The 24,971-nt window shown below is 45.2% G+C and overlaps 1 pseudogene; it reads right to left on the bottom strand.

Moving 5' to 3' along the window:
• Nucleotides 1-1,163: 1,163 nt before the first annotated feature.
• On the bottom strand, nt 1,164-1,843 carry LOC108350705 (amiloride-sensitive amine oxidase [copper-containing]-like; annotated as a pseudogene).
• Nucleotides 1,844-24,971: the final 23,128 nt, after the last annotated feature.

Raw genomic sequence — 24,971 nt, 5'->3', positions numbered from 1 at the left:
TCAATGCTATTATTCTGAAAGAAGGCCTCAGAGACCATGGGGACCTCAGGATTGATCTGCCTGTGGATGGTGCTGCACCACTCAGCTTAATATCACTGAGTCACTGCCACCTGCTGGCTCAGAAGACACCAGGCAGCTCTGGGAATGAGGTAGCTTTCTCTGGACAGTGGATATGCAGGATTAACTTCTGAGTGACAGTGACGAGTCCCCAGACCATGTCCATGAGTGTGACCTGCATGTCCACAGGTGTGTCCCCTTCAGACAGTGCCACAAGCATCTTGCATTCTGACCTTATAGGGGGTTTACTGATCCCCAAAGCACACTTCAGTAAGCGCAGTCAGGAACGGAGAGAGCAGCTAGTAGAAGTTCTAGCATCTGTAGGGAAATGTGCTGTCCCCTACTCTGTCACATGGAGAGTCAGAATGGACTACTCTGAGGACAGGCATATGATGGGCATAGAAAACCTCCTAGCGCCTGTAAGAGAGGAGAGAGGGCACCTCTGTGCTCTTGGGCAGTGGGTCCTTTCTCTTGAGATTCCCTCGGCCCAGGTGAGAGCCTACTTTTCCCATTCTGGTGTTAACACTTTCTGAGCCCAGAGCAGATTTGTAGATAGTAGCCATGCCTGTGGCCCTCAAGGTCCTACTTGGGTCTGATAAAGAACAGATAATGAGGCAGAGTCTTTCCAAAGCAGAAGGAGGCCCAGAACTCCTGGGAGCACTGCATCTGCTCAGGTGCAGGGCTTGGACCCAGCAATGTCTTACGTTCCCAGGGTTAGTGATGTTTTCCTGTCTGGTCTGCAGTGTATGGAAGCTGCTTTTGGGGCCTAGAAGCATAAGGAGAAAAGGACGATTAATCTAATAATCTGTCTTTGGAACAGAACATTTTTGCCCTGGGCAGAGTCTTCAACATTGACCAAATCAACAGCTCCTGGAAAGGCCCTAAATGTGTGAAACCACAGTGCCACAGGGCACTGGAGAAGAGGACAACACAGACTTCCCACACAGGAAACATTTTTTCTTTATTCAGAATTTCCATCGAAACCTTCTTGGGCAGCAAAGTCTCAGTGAGGGACATAGAGTTATCGTCTAAAGCCTGTGACCTGGATGGCCGCAGCTCCAGTTCTACCCTGCTCATCAGAAAGCTATGCACAGCCTCTCTCCACACTATGGGGACCAATGGGTGAAGGTCAGACACTGGCCATTGCATCCTCCAATGAGAAGCCGGTGGTGTGAAGGAAAAGCTCCTGTAAGGGTGTGATAGCCTCCTTGACTTTGTGGTAGAGAAGGCTTTGCTCTGCTTTGCACATGGGTCTGGATGCCCAGGATCGATGTTTCGCAGGCCTGGGGGACAGTTCTCTCATGTAGATGGGCTGTGGCAGGGGCCCTACAGCAAACTCAGTGACATTACGGTGCTCCTGGGCACTAAAGAAAATGATGACATGGGCTTCCCGCACAGGAGGGTTGGTTTCTTTATTCAGAAACTCCTGGACATCCTTCTTCTTGGGCAGTAGTGTCTCAATGAGGAGCACAGAATTCTTGTCTAAAGCCCGTGTGTCTGATGGCTGCAGATCCAGCTCTGTCCTGCTCATCAGGATGCTGTGCACGGCCTGGATCTCCTGGGCGCTCAGGTCTGCCAACACCTGGGCCTTGCCGTTCAGCATCCAGTTGGGGTTCCCTGCCATGGTCATCTGTAGAACTGACATGATGGCCGTGCAGCCCAGTGCCAAGCTCCTTTGTGCCAACCCCATGGCTCTGGAACTCAGCAGAAGAGAGGAGGGAACTTAGGTATTTCTCTCTCTAAGCCAGCACCTTGTCTCTAAGCCCTGTCTTTTCTCCAGAGTGTACTTCCTTCCTTACCCAACTGTGGGTCCTTACTCACAGTTCACAGTGCTGTCTGGGCTCCCGTGTGCAGCCACCTAATTCCTGCCTGGTATGAAAACCTCTTACAGTCCTTCTTATCCAGATCACTCCTATTTCCACTTCTTTTGGTGTTATTTCAATGGGGGACATTTCTTAGCATGGCCCTCCATGAGTCCCAGCCCAAGGCTTGGTCATCCAGGGCAACAAAGGGCTTATGCCCTAGTAGGACAGATGGTTGCACTAACAACAAAACCACCATTTTATACTGCAAATTACCTTTCAGCGGCATGCACTTTGGAGTTTCAGGTGCATGTTAAAGGTACAGTTTCTAGGGTTCAGCTGCCTGAGTTCAATTCCCAGCTGATCACAACACCAAGGACTACTTGTGTGACCTTGCACATGCCATTTAAAGTCTCTAGTGCTCCCCCCTCCAAACTGAAGAATATAATGACAGGAGCTGTGTACAGTTTTCTGGGGTTACAGAGCGAAACAAGGTGAGAAGCATGAGGGACAACTGTGGCCTTCCAGGAGCGCATGTCAGGTTCATGTCTCTTAGATCAAGTGACTCTGATGACAGTTTGGACCACGGCACTGTGGAGATTTTGAGTAATACAAGACTGTCTGGACTGCCACGGGTCTGTGAATCCAGGATGGGCAAACTGCAGCTTCACTTAGCCTTGTTTGGACTCCAGTTGGGTACCAGAGTTGTCTCGACCACCGACGATGTCAGGTGGGACTGAGCTAATTAGAGGAAGCCCCAGTGCTGGATGGGGATCCCCAGGACTTGCAGCAGGATGAGAGCGGAGCTTGCTCTTTGCTGTTGAGCAGTCGGGCACTGAGTACATGGTGCTCATGTTTCCATCCTTCTAGTTCTACGCCGGCTTCGCTGTGCTGTGGTAGAAATCACATTTACGGAAGGGCAGTTCTACTCTCCAGTATATGGGATGGATCCCTGTGTGGGACCGAGTCTGCATGGCCTTTCTCTCAGTCTCTGCTCCACACTTTATCCACACTGTATTTCCTCCTGTGAATATTTTGTTCTTCTTTTAAGAAGGACTGAAGCATCCATTCTTTGGCATTCCAACTTCTTGTTGTCATAGAAATCTTTCACTTGCTTGGTTAGAGTCACACGAAGGTTTATTATATTATTTGTGACTATTGTGAAGGGTGTCGTTTCCCTAATTTTCTTCTCAGTCTGTTTATCCTTTGAGTAGAGGATGGCTACTGATTTGTTTGAGTTAATTTTATATCCAGCCATTTTGCTGAAGTTCTTTATTACGCTTAGGAGTTCTCTGGTGGAATTCATGGAGTCACTTAAGTATACTGCCATACCATCTGAATTCCTAATATTTGCCCAATGCCACTGATATCAGCTTGGAAGAGAAGAAGCCAAGTGGCTCTGGGCATGGGATTGTTTCTTAGCACTTCTCAGGGAACATACTGTGGGCAAGGATGTGAATGCTGCCTCCCTCTCAGGAGTGATTAGGTGCCAGACATTGGAAGTCTTCTCATCATAATCTGACATGCAAGGGCCAGACTGTCCATGAGTGTTTCCATCCCGTCCTTGAGTGCAAGCTGACAGACATCGAGATGTACATACAGACACGTGCAAGACTGGAGAATGGAAGGACATACAGACACGTACAATAACCGGGAGGACCTTTCAGCATCCTTTCCTTCCTCTCTGGGACTTTGTACCTGGTCCAGGTGATGGCTCACTCCTTCCAGCCTGAGGGCGGCACCTGCCTGCCTGTGGAACTAACTCTCAGGCAGAAATTGCTTTTGTGGCTCCGGAACTCTCAATGGAGCTGCCAAAGAGCAGGAACGTGGGCCGAGTCTGTTTGCAGTAGAAAACCACCGAATGTTCCTGGGAGTACGGTGTCTGCTCCAGTGTGTGCTGCATGATGTGGTATCTCAGGATCTTGGGGTTGGAGGTGGTCTCCTGCATCTTCAGTGTCTGGAAGCTGCAGAGACATGAGGGAAGATGTAGGAGGGAGCTCTGAAGTCTTCAGGGTTACATCCAAGAGTGAAAAATGTGTTTCCTCTTTCCTGTCATCCCTGGGGGATACCTAGATGCCTTCTTCTGTTCTGGGAAGATGGCTTTTTATTTCATTCTCATCTCATATAAAAGTCAGTTTACTTTCTCTATGTTTTGCTCTGTCATCTTACGTCCTACTCGGTATACCTTACAGGGTTGCACAGAGTGACCTAATCCATGCTTTCTTCATCATCCGCCATCACGGTATAGCTGTCCTAGCTTGTAGAATTGTTCCTCCATACAGATGGGAAGTCAGTTGTCTACAAACTATCGCTGTTCCAGATTTCCCCACAGCAGCTTCCTTAGGTAGACCCATCTTTCAAGTGGGGCAGTTCCCCAACAGTCATGTTGAGAGGAAGCTGAAAGCCCCAGGTATTTAAGAGATCTGATATAGAAATCCTTGTTGCAGAGGGCTTTCTTCGTCCTGGACTTGGAAGTCATTTTTGGATATACTAGACAGACGTGAGTGAAGCCATGGAAACCTGTCCGAGCCCGTGGTCCATGCTCTCCCTTGCTGCTAAGAAGCTGTATTTTTGGGTTGAAGCTGAAGGATTCATTGTTTGCCCTTGTGGTGTTCTGGGTTCTTAGACGCTGGACCGGGCTCTTCACACAGGATTATAGGTCCCATGTTGCTCAAATAGGAACATATCGCAGAGCCTGTCTTCAGAGATCCATTGCTGACCGTTTTATGTGAGTATTATGGGATGCTATAGAAGTTCAAGGACCAGAGGTTGGAGCCCATAGAGCCCCAGATGTGGCCAACTCATGGACTTTTGCAGAAAAAGGGCTTATACAAGAAATTTTTTGTTACTCAGGCTACCAAATCCTGTGGGAGAAACATCAGTGTGCAGGTCAGTGCTGAGTATTGATCCCTGAGATACTCTGGCTTTGGTCATTATTACGTATTCCTACAAATTTCCTAAGGTGTCCCCTGCTCATCTCCCATGACCTCTGAAGTTTTTCTTCACCCACCAGCCCAGGTCAGGTCCAGGAAGAGGCTAGTAACAAAGCTGAAGATGAACAGGGAGGCTAGGTCAGTTCCTCATCTCCAATGTTGTCATTCTCAGAATTCTCAAAGATCCCAGCTGGATCCCAGGATGGTTCTTTCTGTACAGGTTAAATACTGCTCTGCTCAGACTCACATTACTTGGTCACCACTGGGAGGAATCTGCAGGCAGAGAGGAATCCAGGGTGCCTGAGCACTCTCAGGAGCCTCCCTCCGGACCAAGGATGGGGAAGTTGCTGCTGCCATGAATAAACTGTGACTATCTCCTAGCAGGGTGCTGGACTGCTCATCACCATCCAAGGGCCTGGAGCCCCTTGAGTTCATCCTTCTTACTGTGTGCATGTCAACACAGAGATACATGGTCTCAAAATGAAACATGGACAGACATCTTATTGTTGCACACACAAATAGATGTGTCTCTCAGTGCTTGTCAGAGAATCTTCCGCAATTGCAGTAGATAGTGAGTAGCACAACTGGCCAAGAGTCTGAGGAGTGCTCCACCTTGTTACCTCATGTTGCTCTAAACAATCACCACCACTTTGGGTAACCTTGCCTCAGCTCCAGCCCTCCTTTTTTTTTTTTTTTTTCATTAACTTGAGTATTTCTTATGTACATTTCGAGTGTTATTCCCTTTCCCGGTTTCCGGGCAAACATCCTCCTCCCCCCTCCCCTTCCTTATGGGTGTTCCCCTCCCAACCCTCCCCCCATTGCCGCCCTCCCCCCATAGACTAGTTCACTGGGGGTTCAGTCTTAGCAGGACCCAGGGCTTCCCCTTCCACTGGCGCTCTTACTAGGATATTCATTGCTACCTATGAGGTCAGAGTCCAGGGTCAGTCCATGTATAGTCTTTAGGTAGTGGCTTAGTCCCTGGAAGCTCTGGTTGCTTGGCATTGTTGTTCATATGGGGTCTCGAGCCCCTTCAAGCTCTTCCACTCCTTTCTCTGATTCCTTCAACAGGGGACCTATTCTCAGTTCAGTGGTTTGCTGCTGGCATTCGCCTCTGTATTTGCTGTATTCTGGCTGTGTCTCTCAGGAGCGATCTACGTCCGGCTCCTGTCGGTCTGCACTTCTTTGCTTCATCCATCTTGTCTAATTGGGGTGGCTGTATATGTATGGGCCACATGTGGGGCAGGCTCTGAATGGGTGTTCCTTCTGCCTCTGTTTTAATCTTTGCCTCTCCCTTCCCTGCCAAGGGTATTCTTTTTCCTCATTTAAAGAAGGAGTGAAGCATTCACATTTTGATCATCCGTCTTGAGTTTCGTTTGTTCTAGGGATCTAGGGTAATTCAAGCATTTGGGCTAATAGCCACTTATCAATGAGTGCATACCATGTACGTCTTTCTGTGACTGGGTTAGCTCACTCAGGATGATATTTTCCAGTTCCAACCATTTGCCTACGAATTTCATAAACTCGTTGTTTTTGATAGCTGAGTAATATTCCATTGTGTAGATGTACCACATTTTCTGTATCCATTCCTCTGTTGAAGGGCATCTGGGTTCTTTCCATTTTCTGGCTATTATAAATAAGGCTGCGATGAACATAGTGGAGCACGTGTCTCTTTTATATGTTGAGGCATCTTTTGGGTATATGCCCAAGAGAGGTATAGCTGGATCCTCAGGCAGTTCAATGTCCAATTTTCTGAGGAACCTCCAGACTGATTTCCAGAATGGTTTTACCAGTCTGCAATCCCACCAACAATGGAGGAGTGTTCCTCTTTCTCCACATCCTCACCAGCATCTGCTGTCACCTGAGTTTTTGATCTTAGCCATTCTCACTGGTGTGAGGTGAAATCTCAGGGTTGTTTTGATTTGCATTTCCCTTATGACTAAAGATGTTGAACATTTCTTTAGGTGTTTCTCAGCCATTCGGCATTCCTCAGCTGTGAATTCTTTGTTTAGCTCTGAACCCCATTTTTTAATAGGGTTATTTGTTTCCCTGCGGTCTAACTTCTTGAGTTCTTTGTATATTTTGGATATAAGGCCTCTATCTGTTGTAGGATTGGTAAAGATCTTTTCCCAATCTGTTGGTTGCCGTTTTGTCCTAACCACAGTGTCCTTTGCCTTACAGAAGCTTTGCAGTTTTATGAGATCCCATTTGTCGATTCTTGATCTTAGAGCATAAGCCATTGGTGTTTTGTTCAGGAAATTTTTTCCAGTGCCTATGTGTTCCAGATGCTTCCCTAGTTTTTCTTCTATTAGTTTGAGTGTGTCTGGTTTGATGTGGAGGTCCTTGATCCACTTGGACTTAAGCTTTGTACAGGGTGATAAGCATGGATCGATCTGCATTCTTCTACATGTTGCCCTCCAGTTGAACCAGCACCATTTGCTGAAAATGTTATCTTTTTTCCATTGGATGGTTTTGGCTCCTTTGTCAAAAATCAAGTGACCATAGGTGTGTGGGTTCATTTCTGGGTCTTCAATTCTATTCCATTGGTCTATCTGTCTGTCTCTGTACCAACACCATGCAGTTTTTTATCACTATTGCTCTGTAATACTGCTTGAGTTCAGGGATAGTGATTCCCCCTGAAGTCCTTTTATTGTTGAGGATAGCTTTAGCTATCCTGGGTTTTTTGTTATTCCAGATGAATTTGCAAATTGTTCTGTCTAACTCTTTGAAGAATTGGATTGGTATTTTGATGGGGATTGCATTGAATCTGTAGATTGCTTTTGGTAAAATGGCCATTTTTACTATATTAATCCTGCCAATCCATGAGCATGGGAGATCTTTCCATCTTCTGAGGTCTTCTTCAATTTCTTTCCTCAGTGTCTTGAAGTTCTTATTGTACAGATCTTTTACTTGCTTGGTTAAAGTCACACCGAGGTACTTTATATTATTTGGGTCTATTATGAAGGGTGTCGTTTCCCTAATTTCTTTCTCGGCTTGTTTCTCTTTTGTATAGAGGAAGGCAACTGATTTATTTGAGTTAATTTTATACCCAGCCACTTTGCTGAAGTTGTTTATCAGCTTTAGTAGTTCTCTGGTGGAACTTTTGGGATCACTTAAATATACTATCATGTCATCTGCAAATAGTGATATTTTGACCTCTTCTTTTCCGATCTGTATCCCCTTGATCTCCTTTTTTTGTCTGATTGCTCTGGCTAGAACTTCAAGAACTATATTGAATAAGTAGGGAGAGAGTGGGCAGCCTTGTCTAGTCCCTGATTTTAGTGGGATTGCTTCAAGTTTCTCTCCATTTAGTTTAATGTTAGCAACTGGTTTGCTGTATATGGCTTTTACTATGTTTAGGTATGGGCCTTGAATTCCTATTCTTTCCAGGACTTTTATCATGAAGGGGTGTTGAATTTTGTCAAATGCTTTCTCAGCATCTAATGAAATGATCATGTGGTTCTGTTCTTTCAGTTTGTTTATATAATGGATCACGTTGATGGTTTTCCATATATTAAACCATCCCTGCATGTCTGGGATGAAGCCTACTTGATCATGGTGGATGATTGTTTTGATGTGCTCTTGAATTCGGTTTGCCAGAATTTTATTGAGTATTTTTGCATCGATATTCATAAGGGAAATTGGTCTGAAGTTCTCTTTCTTTGTTGTGTCTTTGTGTGGTTTAGGTATAAGAGTAATTGTGGCTTCGTAGAAGGAATTCGGTAGTGCTCCATCTGTTTCAATTTTGTGGAATAGTTTGGATAATATTGGTATGAGGTCTTCTATGAAGGTTTGATAGAATTCTGCACTAAACCCGTCTGGACCTGGGCTCTTTTTGGTTGGGAGACCTTTAATGACTGCTTCTATTTCCTTAGGAGTTATGGGGTTGTTTAACTGGTTTATCTGTTCCTGATTTAACTTCGATACCTGGTATCTGTCTAGGAAATTGTCCATTTCCTGAAGATTTTCAAATTTTGTTGAATATAGGTTTTTATAGTAAGATCTGATGATTTTTTGAATTTCCTCTGAATCTGTAGTTATGTCTCCCTTTTCATTTCTGATTTTGTTAATTTGGACGCACTCTCTGTGTCCTCTCGTTAGTCTGGCTAAGGGTTTATCTATCTTGTTGATTTTCTCAAAGAACCAACTTTTGGTTCTGTTGATTCTTTCTATGGTCCTTTTTGTTTCTACTTGGTTGATTTCAGCTCTGAGTTTGATTATTTCCTGCCTTCTACTCCTCCTGGGTGTATTTGCTTCTTTTTGTTCTAGAGCTTTTAGGTGTGCTGTCAAGCTGCTGACATATGCTCTTTCCTGTTTCTTTCTGCAGGCACTCAGCGCTATGAGTTTTCCTCTTAGCACAGCTTTCATTGTGTCCCATAAGTTTGGGTATGTTGTACCTTCATTTTCATTAAATTCTAAAGAGTTTTTAATTTCTTTCTTTATTTCTTCCTTGACCAGGTTATCATTGAGTAGAGCATTGTTCAATTTCCACGTATATGTGGGCATTCTTCCCTTATTGTTATTGAAGACCAGTTTTAGGCCGTGGTGGTCCGATAGCATGCATGGGATTATTTCTATCTTTCTGTACCTGTTGAGGCCCGGTTTTTGATCAATTATATGGTCAATTTTGGAGAAAGTACCATGAGGAGCTGAGAAGAAGGTATATCCTTTTGCTTTAGGATAGAATGTTCTATAAATATCCGTTAAGTCCATTTGGCTCATGACTTCTCTTAGTCTGTCGACATCACTGTTTAATTTCTGTTTCCATGATCTGTCCATTGATGAGAGTGGGGTGTTGAAATCTCCCACTATTATTGTGTGAGGTGCAATGTGTGTTTTGAGCTTTAGTAAGGTTTCTTTTACGTATGTAGGTGCCCTTGTATTTGGGGCATAGATATTTAGGATTGAGAGTTCATCTTGGTGGATTTTTCCTTTGATGAATATGAAGTGTCCTTCCTTATCTTTTTTGATGACTTTTAGTTGGAAATTGATTTTATTTGATATTAGAATGGCTACTCCAGCTTGCTTCTTCTGACCATTTGCTTGGAAAGTTGTTTTCCAGCCTTTCACTCTGAGGTAGTGTCTTTCTTTGTCTCTGAGGTGTGTTTCCTGTAGGCAGCAGAATGCAGGGTCCTCGTTGCGTATCCAGTTTGTTAATCTATGTCTTTTTATTGGGGAGTTGAGGCCATTGATATTGAGAGATATTAAGGAATAGTGATTATTGTTTCCCTTTATATTCATATTTGGATGTGAGGTTATGTTTGTGTGCTTTCATTCTCTTTGTTTTGTTGCCAAGACGATTAGTTTCTTGCTTCTTCTAGGGTATAGCTTGCCTCCTTATGTTGGGCTTTACCCTTTATCATCCTTTGTAGTGCTGGATTTGTAGAAAGATATTGTGTAAATTTGGTTTTGTCATGGAATATCTTGGTTTCTCCATCAATGTTAATTGAGAGTTTTGCTGGATACAGTAACCTGGGCTGGCATTTGTGTTCTCTTAGGGTCTGTATGACATCAGTCCAGGATCTTCTGGCCTTCATAGTTTCTGGCGAGAAGTCTGGTGTGATTCTGATAGGTCTCCCTTTATATGTTACTTGACCTTTTTCCCTTACTGCTTTTAATATTCTTTCTTTATTTTGTGCGTTTGGTGTTTTGACAATTATGTGACGGGAGGTGTTTCTTTTCTGGTCCAATCTATTTGGAGTTCTGTAGGCTTCTTGTATGTCTATGGGTATCTCTTTTTTCAGGTTTGGGAAGTTTTCTTCTATGATTTTGTTGAAGATATTTACTGGTCCTTTGAGCTGGGAGTCTTCACTGTCTTCTACACCTATTATCCTTAGGTTTGATCTTCTCATTGAGTCCTGGATTTCCTGTATGTTTTGGACCAGTAGCTTTTTCTGCTTTACATTATCTTTGACAGTTGAGTCAATGATTTCTATGGAATCTTCTGCTCCTGAGATTCTCCCTTCCATCTCTTGTATTCTGTTGGTGAAGCTTGTATCTACAGCTCCTTGTCTCTTCTTTTGGTTTTCTATATCCAGGGTTGTTTCCATGTGTTCTTTCTTGATTGCTTCTATTTCCATTTTTAATTCCTTCAACTGTTTGATTGTGTTTTCCTGGAATTCTTTCAGGGATTTTTGTGTCTCCTCTCTATGGGCTTCTACTTGTTTATTTATGTTTTCCTGGAATTCTTTCAGGGATTTTTGTGTCTCCTCTCTATGGGCTTCTACTTGTTTATTTATGTTTTCCTGGAATTCTTTCAGGGATTTTTGTGTCTCCTCTCTATGGGCTTCTACTTGTTTATTTATGTTTTCCTGGAATTCTTTCAGGGATTTTTGCGATTCTTTCAGGCATTTTTGCGATTCCTCTCTGTAGGCTTTTACTTGTTCTCTAAGGGAGTTCTTCATGTCTTTCTTGAAGTCCTCCAGCATCATGATCAAAAATGATTTTGAAACTAGGTCTTGCTTTTCTGGTGTGTTTGGATATTTCATGTTTGTTTTGATGGGAGAATTGGGCTCCGATGGTGCCATGTAGTCTTGGTTTCTGTTGCTTGGGTTCCTGTGCTTGCCTCTCACCATCAGATTATCTCTAGTGTTACTTTGTTCTGCTATTTCTGACAGTGGCTAGACTGTCCTATAAGCCTGTGTGTCAGGAGTGCTGTAGACTTGTTTTCCTCTCTTTCAGTCAGTTATGGGGACAGAGTGTTCTGCTTTCAGGCGTGTAGTTTTTCCTCTCTACAGGTCTTCAGCTCTTCCTGTGGGCCTGTGTCTTGAGTTCACCAGGCAGCTTTCTTGCAGCAGAAAATTTGGTCTTACCTGTGGTCCCGAGGCTCAAGTTCGCTCGTGGGGTGCTGCCCACAGGCTCTCTGCAGCAGCAGCAACCAGGAAGACCTGTGCCGCCCCTTCCGGGAGCTTCAGTGCACCAGGGTTCCAGATGGTCTTTGGCTTTTTCCTCTGGCGTCCGAGATGTGTGTGCAGGGAGCAGTCTCTTCTGGTTTCCCAGGCTTGTCTGCCTCTCTGAAGGTTTAGCTCTCCCTCCCACGGGATTTGGGTGCAGAGAACTGTTTATCTGGTCTGTTTCTTTCAGGTTCCGGCGGTGTCTCAGGCAGGTGTCCTGCCGCTCCTGGGCCCTCCCCCACGGGAGCCCAGAGGCCTTATACAGTTTCCTCTTGGGCCAGGGATGTGGGCAGGGGTGAGCAGTGTTTGTGGTCTCTTCTGCCCTGCAGCCTCAGGAGTGCCCACCTGACCAGGCGGTTGGGTCTCTCTCTCACCGGGTCTGGGAGCAGAGAGCTGCTGCGGGCCGGGATCCGTGGGTGTGAGACTTCCGGTAAACACAGAACGTGCCCGGTCCTAGAGAAATTCTGCTTCCGTGTGTCCCAAGCTCACCAGGCAGCTTTCTTGCAGCAGAAAATTTGGTCTTACCTGTGGTCCCGAGGCTCAGGTTCGCTCGTGGGGTGCTGCCCAGGGGCTCTCTGCACCGGCAGCAACCAGCAGCCCTCCTTTTTTTAATCCTTCTTTTGTTCTTTGTTTTCTGTGTGTGTGTGAAGTGTGTGCATAACTATGCTTTCATGTGTGTATACATTGGCATGTGTATGTGCCCTGATGTGTGTGGATGTTAGAGGAGAATACGCTATGTTATCCTTCTCCCTATTTTTTTGAGGCAGGATCTCTCTCTCTCTCTCTCTCTGAACTCTCTCACTGAACTCTTCTATGTTGTTTGGCCAGGGAGCTCCAGGGCTCTGAATGTCATTACCCTCCAATGCCAGTCCTGTGTTTACAGACATGTTCTGCTGTGTGATCAATTGTCCCTGGACATTGGGATCTGGACTCAATTCCTCACGCTTGCCTAGAAAGCATGTTACCAACTGCGCTGCAATTTGGAGTTCTTTAGGCATGTGCTCCTGAAGGAGCCAGGAAAGAAATGTCTACTTCCGTGTTCTTTTTAGCCTTTTGAGACATGCATGTGCCTTACACCTTCCATTCTTGTAAAACTGGATCCTTAGTCTCCTCAGTCTAACCTGAAGAGTAGCAAGCACACTGCCTATGTTATTGTCATTTTCCTCTGCTCTTCAATGTGTTTTGCAGGGCTTTCCCTACGGTCCAGAGATGGCCCTTGCTCTTCTCCTTCTGCATCAGCTGGCACTGCAATGTTGCCGTGACCGAGTTTATGGCAATATTGTTCCTTTCAGATGGAAAGCTGTCTCCAGAAATCTGTCCTTATAGATAGGACTGCAGTGAATCAGCCCACATGTTTCTTTTTCTGGTGTTTGTAGATGCGTCATGGAGTTAAACCACAGAGCAATGTCCACAGGTTGAAGGTGTTGGTAAGGTTTTTTGATTCCTCCTTAGTATCTTCCTTGCTCATGGCAATCACTGAAGTAGGATAATGAACTTGCAGTGTCCATGAGAAGAACCGAAAGCCTCAGCTATAGTGAACTCCACCCTCTACAGAAATCAACCATCTTTTTCATTTCTCAATGGGCTCCCTTAACTATGGTCATAGAAGTCTTATTGGGTTCAGTAGATAAATATGAGTGGAGGCCATGGGTATCCAGCTGTGTTTGTGGCACATGCCCACTCAGCTCTAGGAAGCTGCATACAATGGTGGAAGTTGAAAGAGTTGTTGCCTGTCTTTGTGGTGCTCTGAGGCAGGAACCTAACACTCTCCATAGAGGACTTTAGGACTCAATATAGTGGAAAGAAGGAGGCATCAGGCAGGCTCTGTCTTCACAGATCTAGTGTCTGTTTAAATTATGGTCTCTGTGTATGGGCATAGGATTGCTTGTCTTTGGAGACCACGGACGGATTCTCTGGAAAACTTGAACATCAGAGCAATAAGCCCATGGAGTTTCTAGGTGAAGCCACCTTAAAGATATTTTCAGAGTGGGGGATGAGCAGGAATCTTACTATCACCCAGGCCACCAAATACTGTGGGTGGGACACAGGCTTCAGTGGGTAGGTCAGTAGTAACTACTGGCCATCTGAAGGTATTCTGATTTAGGTTATTTTTAGTGTGCCTCTCAAACTTTCCGACATATCCTCAGCCTGTACTAGAAAGAGATCGGTCTGTTTGTCATGGTCTCTGAATCTAGTCTCCATTCAGCCACAAGTCCCGGTCTTGGGATTAGGGGTTAGTCTAGGTATGGGCTACCGAGGATGTTGGAAATGGGCAGAGAGGACTGGATGGACTCTATTTTATGTTTCAATGCTGTTATTCTGAAAGAAGGCCTCAGAGACCATGGGGACCTCAGGATTGATCTGCCTGTGGATGGTGCTGCACCACTCAGCTTAATATCACTGAGTCACTGCCACCTGCTGGCTCAGAAGACACCAGGCAGCTCTGGGAATGAGGTGGCTTTCTCTGGACAGTGGATATGCAGGATTAACTTCTGAGTGACAGTGACGAGTCCCCAGACCATGTCCATGAGTGTGACCTGCATGTCCACAGGTGTGTCCCCTTCAGACAGTGCCACAAGGATCTTGCATTCTGACTTTATAGGGGGTTTACTGATCCCCAAAGCACACTTCAGTAAGCGCAGTCAGGAACGGAGAGAGCAGCTAGTTCTAGCATCTGTAGGGAAATGTGCTGTCCCCTACTCTGTCACATGGAGAGTCAGAATGGACTACACTGAGGACAGGCACATGATGGGCATAGAAAACCTCCTAGCGCCTGTAAGAGAGGAGAGAGGGCACCTCTGTGCTCTTGGGCAGTGGGTCCTTTCTCTTGAGATTCCCTGGGATTCCTTACTCAGCCCAGGTGACAGCCTACTTTTCCCATTATGGTGGTAACACTTTCTGAGCTCAGGGCAGATTTGTACATATTAGCCATGCCTGTGGCCCTCGAGGTCCTACTTGGGTCTGATAAAGAACAGATAATGAGGCAGAGTCTTTCCAAAGCAGAAGGAGGCCCAGAATTGCTGGGAGCACTGCATCTACTCAGGTGCAGGGATTGGACCTGGCAATGTCTTACGTTTCCAGGGTTAGCGATGTTTTCCTGTCTGGTCTCCAGTCCATGGAAGCTCCTTTTGGGGCCTAGAAGCATAAGGAGAAAAGGAGGATTAATCTAATAATCTGTCTCTGGAACAGAACATTTTTGCCCTGGGCAGGGTCTTCAACATTGACCAAATCAGCAGTTGGCTCCTGGAAAGGCCCTAAAATGTGTGAAACCACAGTGCCACAGGGCACTAGAGAAGAGGACAACACAGACTTCCCACACAGGAAACATTTTTTTCTTTATTCAGAATTTCCATCAAAACCTTCTTGGGCAACGTCTCAGTGAGGAACATAGAGTTATCGTCTAAAGCCTGTGAACTGAATGGCCGCAGCTCCAGTTCTACCCTGCTCATCAGAAAGCTATGCACAGCCTCTATCCACACTATGAGGACCAATGGATGAAGGTCAGACACTGGCCATTGCATCCTCCAATGAGAAGCCGGTGGTGTGAAGGAAAAACTCCTGTAAGGAGTGTGGTGGTCTCCTTGATTTCATGGTAGAGAAGGCTTTGCTCTGCTTTGCACATGGGTCTGGATGTCAAGGATCGATGTTGCACAGGCCTGGGGGACAGTTGTCTCATGTAGATGGGCTGTGGCAGGGGTCCTATAGCAAACTCGGTGACATTAGGGTGCTCCTGGGCACTAAAGAAAACGATGACACGGGCTTCCCGCACAGGAGGGTTGGTTTCTTTATTCAGAAACTCCTGGACATCCTTCTTCTTGGGCAGTAGTGTCTCAATGAGGAGCACAGAATTCTTGTCTAAAGCCCGTGTGTCTGATGGCTGCAGATCCAGCTCTGTCCTGCTCATCAGGATGCTGTGCACGGCCTGGATCTCCTGGGCGCTCAGGTCTGCCAACACCTGGGCCTTGCCGTTCAACATCCAGTTGGGGTTCCCTGCCATGGTCATCTGTAGAACTGACATGATGGCCGTGCAGCCCAGTGCCAAGCTCCTTTGTGCCAACCCCATGGCTCTGGAACTCAGCAGAAGAGAGGAGGGAACTTAGGTATTTCTCTCTCTAAGCCAGCACCTTGTCTCTAAGCCCTGTCTTTTCTCCAGAGTGTGCTTCCTCCCTTACCCAACTGTGGGTCCTTACTCACAGTTCACAGTGCTGTCTGGGCTCCTGCGTGCAGCCACCTAATGCTTGCCTGGTATGAAAACCTCACAGTCTTTCTTATCCAGATCACTCCTATTTCCACTTCTTTTGGTGTTATTTCAATGGGGGACATTTCTTAGCATGGCCCTCCATGAGTCCCAGCCCAAGTCTTGATCATCCAGGGCAACAAAGGGCTTATGCCCTAGTAGGACAGATGGTTGCACTAACAACAAAACAACAAAACCACCATTTTATACTGCAAATTACCTTTCAGCGGCATGCACTTTGGAGTTTCAGGTGCATGTTAAAGGTACAGTTTCTAGGGTTCAGCTGCCTGAGTTCAATTCCCAGCTGATCACAACACCAAGGACTACTTGTGTGACCTTGCACATGCCATTTAAAGTCTCTAGTGCTCCCCCCTCCAAACTGAAGAATATAATGACAGGAGCTGTGTACAGTTTTCTGGGGTTACAGAGCGAAACAAGGTGAGAAGCATGAGGGACAACTGTGGCCTTCCAGGAGCGCATGTCAGGTTCATGTCTCTTAGATCAAGTGACTCTGATGACAGTTTGGACCACGGCACTGTGGAGATTTTGAGTAATACAAGACTGTCTGGACTGCCACGGGTCTGTGAATCCAGGATGGGCAAACTGCAGCTTCACTTAGCCTTGTTTGGACTCCAGTTGGGTACCAGAGTTGTCTCGACCACCGATGATGTCAGGTGGGACTGAGCTAATTAGAGGAAGCCCCAGTGCTGGATGGGGATTCCCCAGGACTTGCAGCAGGATGAGAGCGGAGCTTGCTCTTTGCTGTTGAGCAGTCGGGCACTGAGTACATGGTGCTCATGTTTCCATCCTTCTAGTTCTACGCCGGCTTCGCTGTGCTGTGGTAGAAATCACATTTACGGAAGGGCAGTTCTACTCTCCAGTATATGGGATGGATCCCTGTGTGGGACCGAGTCTGCATGGCCTTTCTCTCAGTCTCTGCTCCACACTTTATCCACACTGTATTTCCTCTTGTGAATATTTTGTTCTTCTTTTAAGAAGGACTGAAGCATCCATTCTTTGGTATTCCAACTTCTTGAGCTCCGAGTGGTCTGTGTATTGTATCTTGGGTATTCTGAGCTTTTGGGCTAATATCCACTTATCAGTGAGTGCATACCATGTGTGTTCTTTTGTGATATGGTTACCTCACTCAGGATTATATTTTTCTAGTTCCATGGAGTCATTGTTTTTAATAGCTGAGAAATACTCCACTATGTAAATTTATCACATTTTCTGTATCCATTCCTTTGTTGAAGGACATATGAATTTTTCCCAAGTTTGGTCAATGAACATAGTAGAGCATGTGTCCTTGTTATATTTGGAGCATCTTTGGGGTATATGCCCAGGAGTGGTATAGCTGGGTCCTCAGTAGTATTTTATACAATTTTTTGAGGAACTTTCAGCCTGATTTCCAGAATGGTTGTACCAGTTTGCAATCCCACCAACAATGGAGGAGTGTTCCTCATTCTCCATATCCTCACCAGTATCTGCTGTCACTTGAGTTTTTTATCTTAGCCATTCTCACTGGTGTGAGGTGGAATCTAAAGGTTGTTTTGACTTGCATTTCCCTGATGACTAAGGATGTTGAACATTTCTTTAGGTGCTTCTCAACAATTCGATATTCTTAAGTTGAGAATTCTTTGTTTAGTGTTTTCCCCCATTTTTAACAGGGTTATTTGGCTCTCTGGAGTCTAACTTCTTGAGTTCTTTGTATATATTGGCTATTAGTCTTCTACCAGATGTAGGATTCATTAAGATCTTTTCCCAGTCTGTTGGTTGCCATTTTGTCCTGTTGACAATGTCCTTTGTTTTACAGAAGCTTTGCAATTTTATGAGGTCCCATCTGTCAGTTCTTGATCTTAGAGCATATGCCATTCTTGCTCTGTTCAGGAAAATTTCCGCAGGTTTTATGTATTCGAGGCTCTTCCCCACTTTCTCTTCTATTAGTTTCAGTGTATCAGGTTTTATGTGGAGCTCCTTGATCCACTTGGATCTGAAATTGCTAAAAGGTGATAAGAATGGGCCTATTTGCATTCTTCTACATGCTGACCTCCAGTTGAACAAGAATCATTTGTTGAAAATGCTGTCTTTTTTCACTGTATGGTTTTAGCTCCTTTGTCAAAGATCAAGGGACCATAGATGTGTGAGTTCATTTCTGGGTCTTCAGTTCTATCCCACTGATCTACTTCCTTGTCTCTGTACCAATACCATGAAGTTTTTATTTTTATCACAATTGCTCTGTAATACAGTTGAGGTTGTCAATCGTGACTCCTCCAGCAGATTTTTTATTGTTGAGGATAGTTTTCGATATCCTGGGGTTTTTTGTTATTCCAAATGAATTTGAAAGTTGCTCTTTCCAACCCTATGTAGAGTTCAATTGAAATTTTTACAGGGATTGCTTTGACTCTGTAGATTGCTTTTGGCAAAATGGTCATTTTCATTATATTAATCCTGCCAATCCATGAGCATGGGAGGTCTTTCCATCCTCTGAGATCTTCTTCAATTTTTTTTCTTCAGAGACTTGAAGCTGTTGTCATACAAATCTTGCACTTGCTTGGATATAGTCACACCAAGGTATTTTATATTATTTGTGACAATAGTGAGGGTGTCATTTCCCTAATTTCCTTCTCAATCTGTTTATCCTTTGAGTAGAGGATGGCTACTGATTTGTTTGAGTTAGTTTTATATCCAGCCATTTTGCTGAAATTCTTAATCAGGCTTAGGAGTTCTCTGGTGGAATTCATGGGGTCACTTAAGTATACTGCCATACCATCTGAATTCCTAATATTTGGCCAATCCCACTGATATCTGCTTGCAAGAGAAGAAGCCAAGTGGCTCTGGGCATGGGATTGTTTCTTAGCAGTTCTCAGGAAACATTCTGTGGGCAAAGGATGTGAAGGCTGCCTCTCACTCAGGAGTGATTAAGTGCTAGACATTGAAAGTCTTCTCATCATGATCTTTCATCTAAGGGCGAGACTGTCCATGAGTGTTTCCATCCCGTCCTTGAGTGCAAGGTGACAGACATCCAAATGTACATATAGACACGTGCAAGACTGGAGGATGGAAGGACATACAGACACGTACAATAACCGAGAGAACCTTTCAGCATCCTTTCCTTCCTCTCTGGGACTTTGCACCTGGTCCACGTGATGGCTCACTCCTTCCAGCCTGAGGGCGGCACCTGCCTGACTGTCAACTAACTCTCAGGCAGAAATTGCTTTTGTGGCTCCAGAACTCTCAATGGAGCTGCCAAAGAGCAGGAACGTGGGCCAAGGCTGTTTGCAGTAGAAAACCACCGAATGTTCCTGGGAGTACGGTGTCTGCTCCAGTGTGTGCTGCATGATGTGGTATCTCAGGATCTTGGGCTTGGTGGTGGTCTGCCTCATCTTCAGTGTCTGGAAGCTGCAGAGACATGAGGGAAGATGTAGGAGGGAGCTCTGAAGTCTTCAGGGTTACATCCAAGAGTGAAAAATTGTTTCCTCTTTCCTGTCATCCCTGGGGGATACTTAGATGCCTTCTCTCTTCTGTTCTGGGAAGATGGCTTTTTATTTCAATCTCATCTCATATAAAAGTTAGTTTACTATCTATGTTTTGCTTTGTCATCTTATGTCCTACTTGGTATACCTTACAGGGTTGCACAGAGTGACCTAATCCATGCTTTCTTCATCATCCGCCATCACGGTATAGCTGTCCTAGCTTGTAGAATTGTTCCTCCATACAGATGGGAAGTCAGTTGTCTACAAACTATCGCTGTTCCAGATTTCCCCACAGCAGCTTCCTTAGGTAGACCCATCTTTCAAGTGGGACAGTTCCCCAACAGTCATGTTGAGAGGAAGCTGAAAGCCTCTGGTATTTAAGAGATCTGATATAGAAATCCTTGTTGCAGAGGGCTGTCTTCATCCTGGACTTGGAAGTCATTTTTGGATGTAGTAGACAAACATGGGTGAAGCCATAGAAACCTGTCTGAGCCTGTGGTCCATTCCCTCCCTTGCTGCTAAGAAGCTGTATTTTTGGGTTGAAGCTGAAGGATTTATTGTTTGCCCTTGTGGTGTTCTTAGGCGCTGAGCCAGGTTCTTCACATAGGATTATAGGTACCATGTTGCCCAAATAGGAACATATCGCAGATCCTGTCTTCAGATATCCATTGCCTGACCGTTGTATGTGGGTATTATGGGATGCTATAGAAGTTCAAGGACCAGAGGTTGGAGCCCATAGAGCCCCAGATTTGGCCAACTCTTAGACTTTTGCAGAAAAAGGGCTTATACAAGAAATTTTTATTACTCAGGCAACCAAAATCTGTGGAAAAACATCAATGGGCAGGTCAGTGCTGAGTACTGACCCCTGAGGTACTCTGGTTTGGGTCATTTTTATGTATTCCTATAAACTTCCCAAGATGACTTTTGCTCATCTCTGATACTACATGGCGTCTGAAATTTCTCTTCACCCACCAGCCCAGGCCAGGTCCAGGAAGAGGCTAGTAACAAAGGCAGAGATGAACAAGGAGGCTAAGTCAGTTCCTCATCTCCAATGTTGTCATTCTCCAAGAGCCCAGCAGGATCCCAGGATGGTTCTTTCTGTATAGGTTAAATACTACTTCTGCAATTGCAGTGGATAGTGATTAGCACAGAGACCCACAACTGGCCAAGAGTCTGAGGAGTGCTCTGCCTTGTTACCTCGTGTTGCTATAAACAATCATCACCACTTTGGGTAACCTTGCCTCAGCCCAGTCCTCTTTTTAAACTTTTCTTTTGATCTTTCTTTCTGTGTTTGTGGGAAGTGTGTGCACAACTATGCTTTCATTTGTGTATACATTGGCATGTGTAGGTGCCCTGATGTGTGTGGACTGTAGAGGAGAATACGCTATACTATTCTCCACCCTATTTTTTGAGGCAGCATCTCTCTTTCTCTCTCTGAACCCGGGGTTCACTGAGCTCTTCTTTGTTGTTTGTCCTGGGAGCTCCAGGGATCTGAGTATCTCTTAACTCCAACTCCAGTGCTGTGTTTACAGACATGTTCTGATGTGTGATCAATTGTCCCTGGACATTGGGATCTGGACTCAAGTCCTCACGCTTGCCTAGAAAGCATGTTACTGACTGAGCTGCAATTTGGAGTTCTTTAGGCATGTGCTCCTGAAGGAACCGGGAAAGAAATGTCTACTTCCGTGTTCTTTTTAGCCTTTTGAGACATGCATGTGCCTTACACCTTCCATTCTTGTAAAACTGGATCCTTAGTCTCCTCAGTCTAACCTGAAGAGTAGCAAGCACACTGCCTATGTTATTGTCATTTTCCTCTGCTCTTCAATGTGTTTTGCAGGGCTTTCCCTACAGTCCAGAGATGGCCCTTGCTCTTCTCCTTCTGCATCAGCGGGCACTGCAGTGTTGCCGTGACTGAGTTTATGGCACCATTGTTCCTTACAGCTGGAAAGCTGTCTCCAGAATTCTGTCATTACAGATAGGACTGCAGCGAATCAGCACAGATGGATCTTTTTCTGGTGTTTGAAGATGGATCATGGGGTTAAACCTCAGAGCAATGGCCACAGGTTGAAGGTGTTGGTAAATTTTTTGATTCCTCCTTAGTAGCTTCCTTGCCCATGGTAATCACTGAAGTAGGTTAATTAACTTGTGTCCATGAGAAGGAACCAAAAGACTCAGATATAGGGAACTCCACCCTCTACAGAAACCAAGCATCTTTTTTATTTCTCAATATGCTCCCTTAACTATGGTCATGGAAGTCTTATTGGGTTCAGTAGATTAATTCAAGTGGAGGCCATGGGTATCCAGCTGTGTTTGTGGCACATGCCCACTCAGCTCTAGGAAGCTGCATACAATGGTGGAAGTTGAAAGAGTTGTTGCCTGTCTTTGTGGTGCTCTGAGGCAGGAGCCTAACACTCTCCACACAGGACTTTAGGACTCAATATAGTGGAAAGAAGGAGGCATCAGACAGGCTCTGTCTTCACAGATCTAGTGTCTGTTTAAATTATGGTCTCTGTGTATGGGCATAGGATTGCTTGTCTTTGGAGACCACGGACGGATTCTCTGGAAAACTTGAACATCAGAGCAATAAGCCCATGGAGTTTCTAGGTGAAGCCACCTTAAAGATATTTTCAGAGTGGGGGATGAGCAGGAATCTTACTATCACCCAGGCCACCAAATACTGTGGGCGGGACACAGGCTTCAGTGGGTAGGTCAGTAGTAACTACTGGCCATCTGAAGGTATTCTGATTTAGGATGTTTTTAGTGTGCCTCTCAAACTTTCTGATATATCCTCAGCCTGTACTAGAAAGAGATGGGTCCATTTGTCATGGTCTCTGAATCTTCCCTCCATTCAGCCACAATCCCAATCTTGGGATCGGGGCCAGTCGATGTATGTGCTACCAAGGATGTTGGAAGTGGGCAGAGAGGACTGGATGGACTCTATTTTATTTTTCAATGCTCTTGTTCTGAAAGAAGGCCTCAGAGACCATAGGGATCTCAGGATTGATCTGCCTGTGGATGGTGCTGCACCACTCAGCTTAATATCACTGAGTCACTGCCACCTGCTGGCTCAGAAGACACCAGGCAGCTCTGGGAATGAGGTGGCTTTCTCTGGACAGTGGATATGCAGGATTAACTTCTGAGTGACAGTGAAGAGTCCCCAGACCATGTCCATAAGCGCGACCTGCATGTCCACAGGTGTGTCCCCTTCAGACAGTGCCACAAGCATCTTGCATTCTGACCTTATAGGGGGTTTACTGATCCCCAAAGCACAATTCAGTAAATGCAATCAGGAACGAAGGGAACAGCTAGTAGAAGTTCTAGCATCTGTAGGGAAATGTCCCCTGCGCTGTCACATGGAGAGTCAGAATGGACTGCACTAAGGACAGACATATGATGGGCATAGAAACCTCCCAGGTCCTGTAAGAGAGGAGGGAGGACACCTCTGTGCTCTTGGGCAGTGTGTCCTGGAGATTCATTTTGTCCATTTGTCTATCCTCCTATCTATGGGCCATTTTTTCTGCATTATATCAGAACTTCTTTAATCTACAGTGCTGCCACAGGGTCTCCAGGCCCATGAGGTGCAGGATCTTCTATCTCATGCTGTAAGATAAACCAGATGCAAACATGTCTGTATTCCAGGGTCAGCCGTGTTGGTGAAGATTAGGCATAGGCAGCCACAGAGTTAAGAAGCTGGTAGTGTTGAGGGATGTCTAATGAAGATATTTCGTGGCCTTCTTCCATGTGCTATAGAGGAAGCCACACTCTATGTTAGAGATGGGTCTGCAAATCTGTGCTTGCCATGAAAGAGGGCATAGCTCACTGTGGGTGTTGCCATCCTTGCACAGATGGCTATGGATTGTATATGAGCCAGTGATCTGTGTTCCTCCATGGTTTCTGCCCTCAGATTCCTGATTGAAAGTTCATGTCCTGACTTTTCTTAGTGAGAGACGGTTACTTGGAAGTTTGCCCCAAGTCTCTTTTGATCATGGCATTTATCACAGCCACAGAGAAGCCAAGTAGGACATGTGTGTGCACACATGAGAAGGGCAAAGGTCTAAATTGTGTGTCTTACTTAGCTGTTTCCCTTTTGGCGACACCGCCTCTCATGGAATTTGGAAATCTAACTAATTCAGTTAGACTTGCTGACCAGCGAGTTCTAGACATTCTAGCTGTAGGCAAAAATCTGTCTGTCCCAACAGCACTGAGGTTACCGATGCAACTGTGCTCAGCTTTACATGGATATTGGACCACATGCTTATTATGCTAGTGAATTACTGATATACCCCTTGTCCCAACACCCATTCTCGAGCTGTTCAGGGCTGTGTTTCTAATGGAAGCACTATGGAAAACTTGTCTTTTCCTGAGTCACATAGGCACCCATATGTCTTCCAACTCCAATCCCTGGAAAGACAGACTTCACGACCATTCTCTTATTTCATAGAAGCTGGCACCCTTTGCATGCTACTCTGTGCTTTTTTTTTTTCTACCAGTAGGTAGGTCCTGAGGGCTTTCCCTTTAGCCAGGCTGTCCAGCATTAAACCCCTTTCTCCATCACCAGGTACCACAGTGCAATTGTGCCCTACTTTATTGAACTGTTCTTCCCCACAGCTAGAAAATCTGTTGTTTCCAGGCTTCTGTTGTTATGAACAATACTTCAGTGAATCAGAGTACACTTATACACATACGGGTAAAGTAGCAGTCCTCAACCTGTGGTTTGCTACCCATTTGGTAAACCTCAATCTCCAGAAATACTTACATTATGATTCATAGCAGTAGCAAAATCACAGTTATGAAGTAGCAATGAAAATAATTTTATGGTTGGGGGGTCACCACAACATGAGGAACTGAATTAAGAGGTTTTAGTACTATTAAGATTGAGAACCATTATTATAAAGAGATTCTGGAGCAGTGGCCAAAGAAGGGAGGTGTTGGAAATTTCAGTGACCATTCCCCATAGCATCTCCTTGTGTGTGCCCACTATTGCCATGGGACGATTCTACTGAGAGGAAGTCGAAAACGTCAGCCATTGAAATCCAGGATCTCATGGACTTCTTTTGCCCTAGGTGTGGAGTTTAGCTGCCCAACTGAGCACACAGCACTCTCTCCCTCAGCTCTAAGAAGCATTGTAAAGTGGTGGGAGTTAAGTGTTGCTCTGTCTCTGTGGAGCTCTCATGCTGTCCCCAAGAAGATAGCACTGAGTCCATCATATAGGGTTGTACATAAAACTGTAGCTGAAATGGGGTGGCATCATGAAGGTCTTGTCCCTAGCAATCCAGCACTATACATGATTGTGATTTTTGTCCTTAGGCTACAACATCAGGTCTCTGGAAACCATCAAGGGGCCCTCTGGGAAAAATCTGAATGGCTGAAGCAAGGAGCCCATGGAGTTCTAGGTGGGGTTGTGCTTGAGACATCCTTAAAGTCAGGGATGTGTAGGAAGCCACTGAATTCTGTGGAAGAAACACAGGCTTCAGTGAGCAGGAAGGTGCTGATTATCAGCCATCTGAGGACTCTGCCTTGGGTATTTACAGATGTGCCTCCGGTCTTCCAGACAGGTCCTCAGTAGTGTCTTAAAGATG

This window comes from Rattus norvegicus, chromosome 4 (genome assembly GCF_021556685.1).
Source record: "Rattus norvegicus strain SHRSP/BbbUtx chromosome 4, alternate assembly SHRSP_T2T, whole genome shotgun sequence".
NCBI lineage: Eukaryota > Metazoa > Chordata > Mammalia > Rodentia > Muridae > Rattus > Rattus norvegicus.
This window is presented reverse-complemented; position numbering and strand designations above follow the sequence as displayed.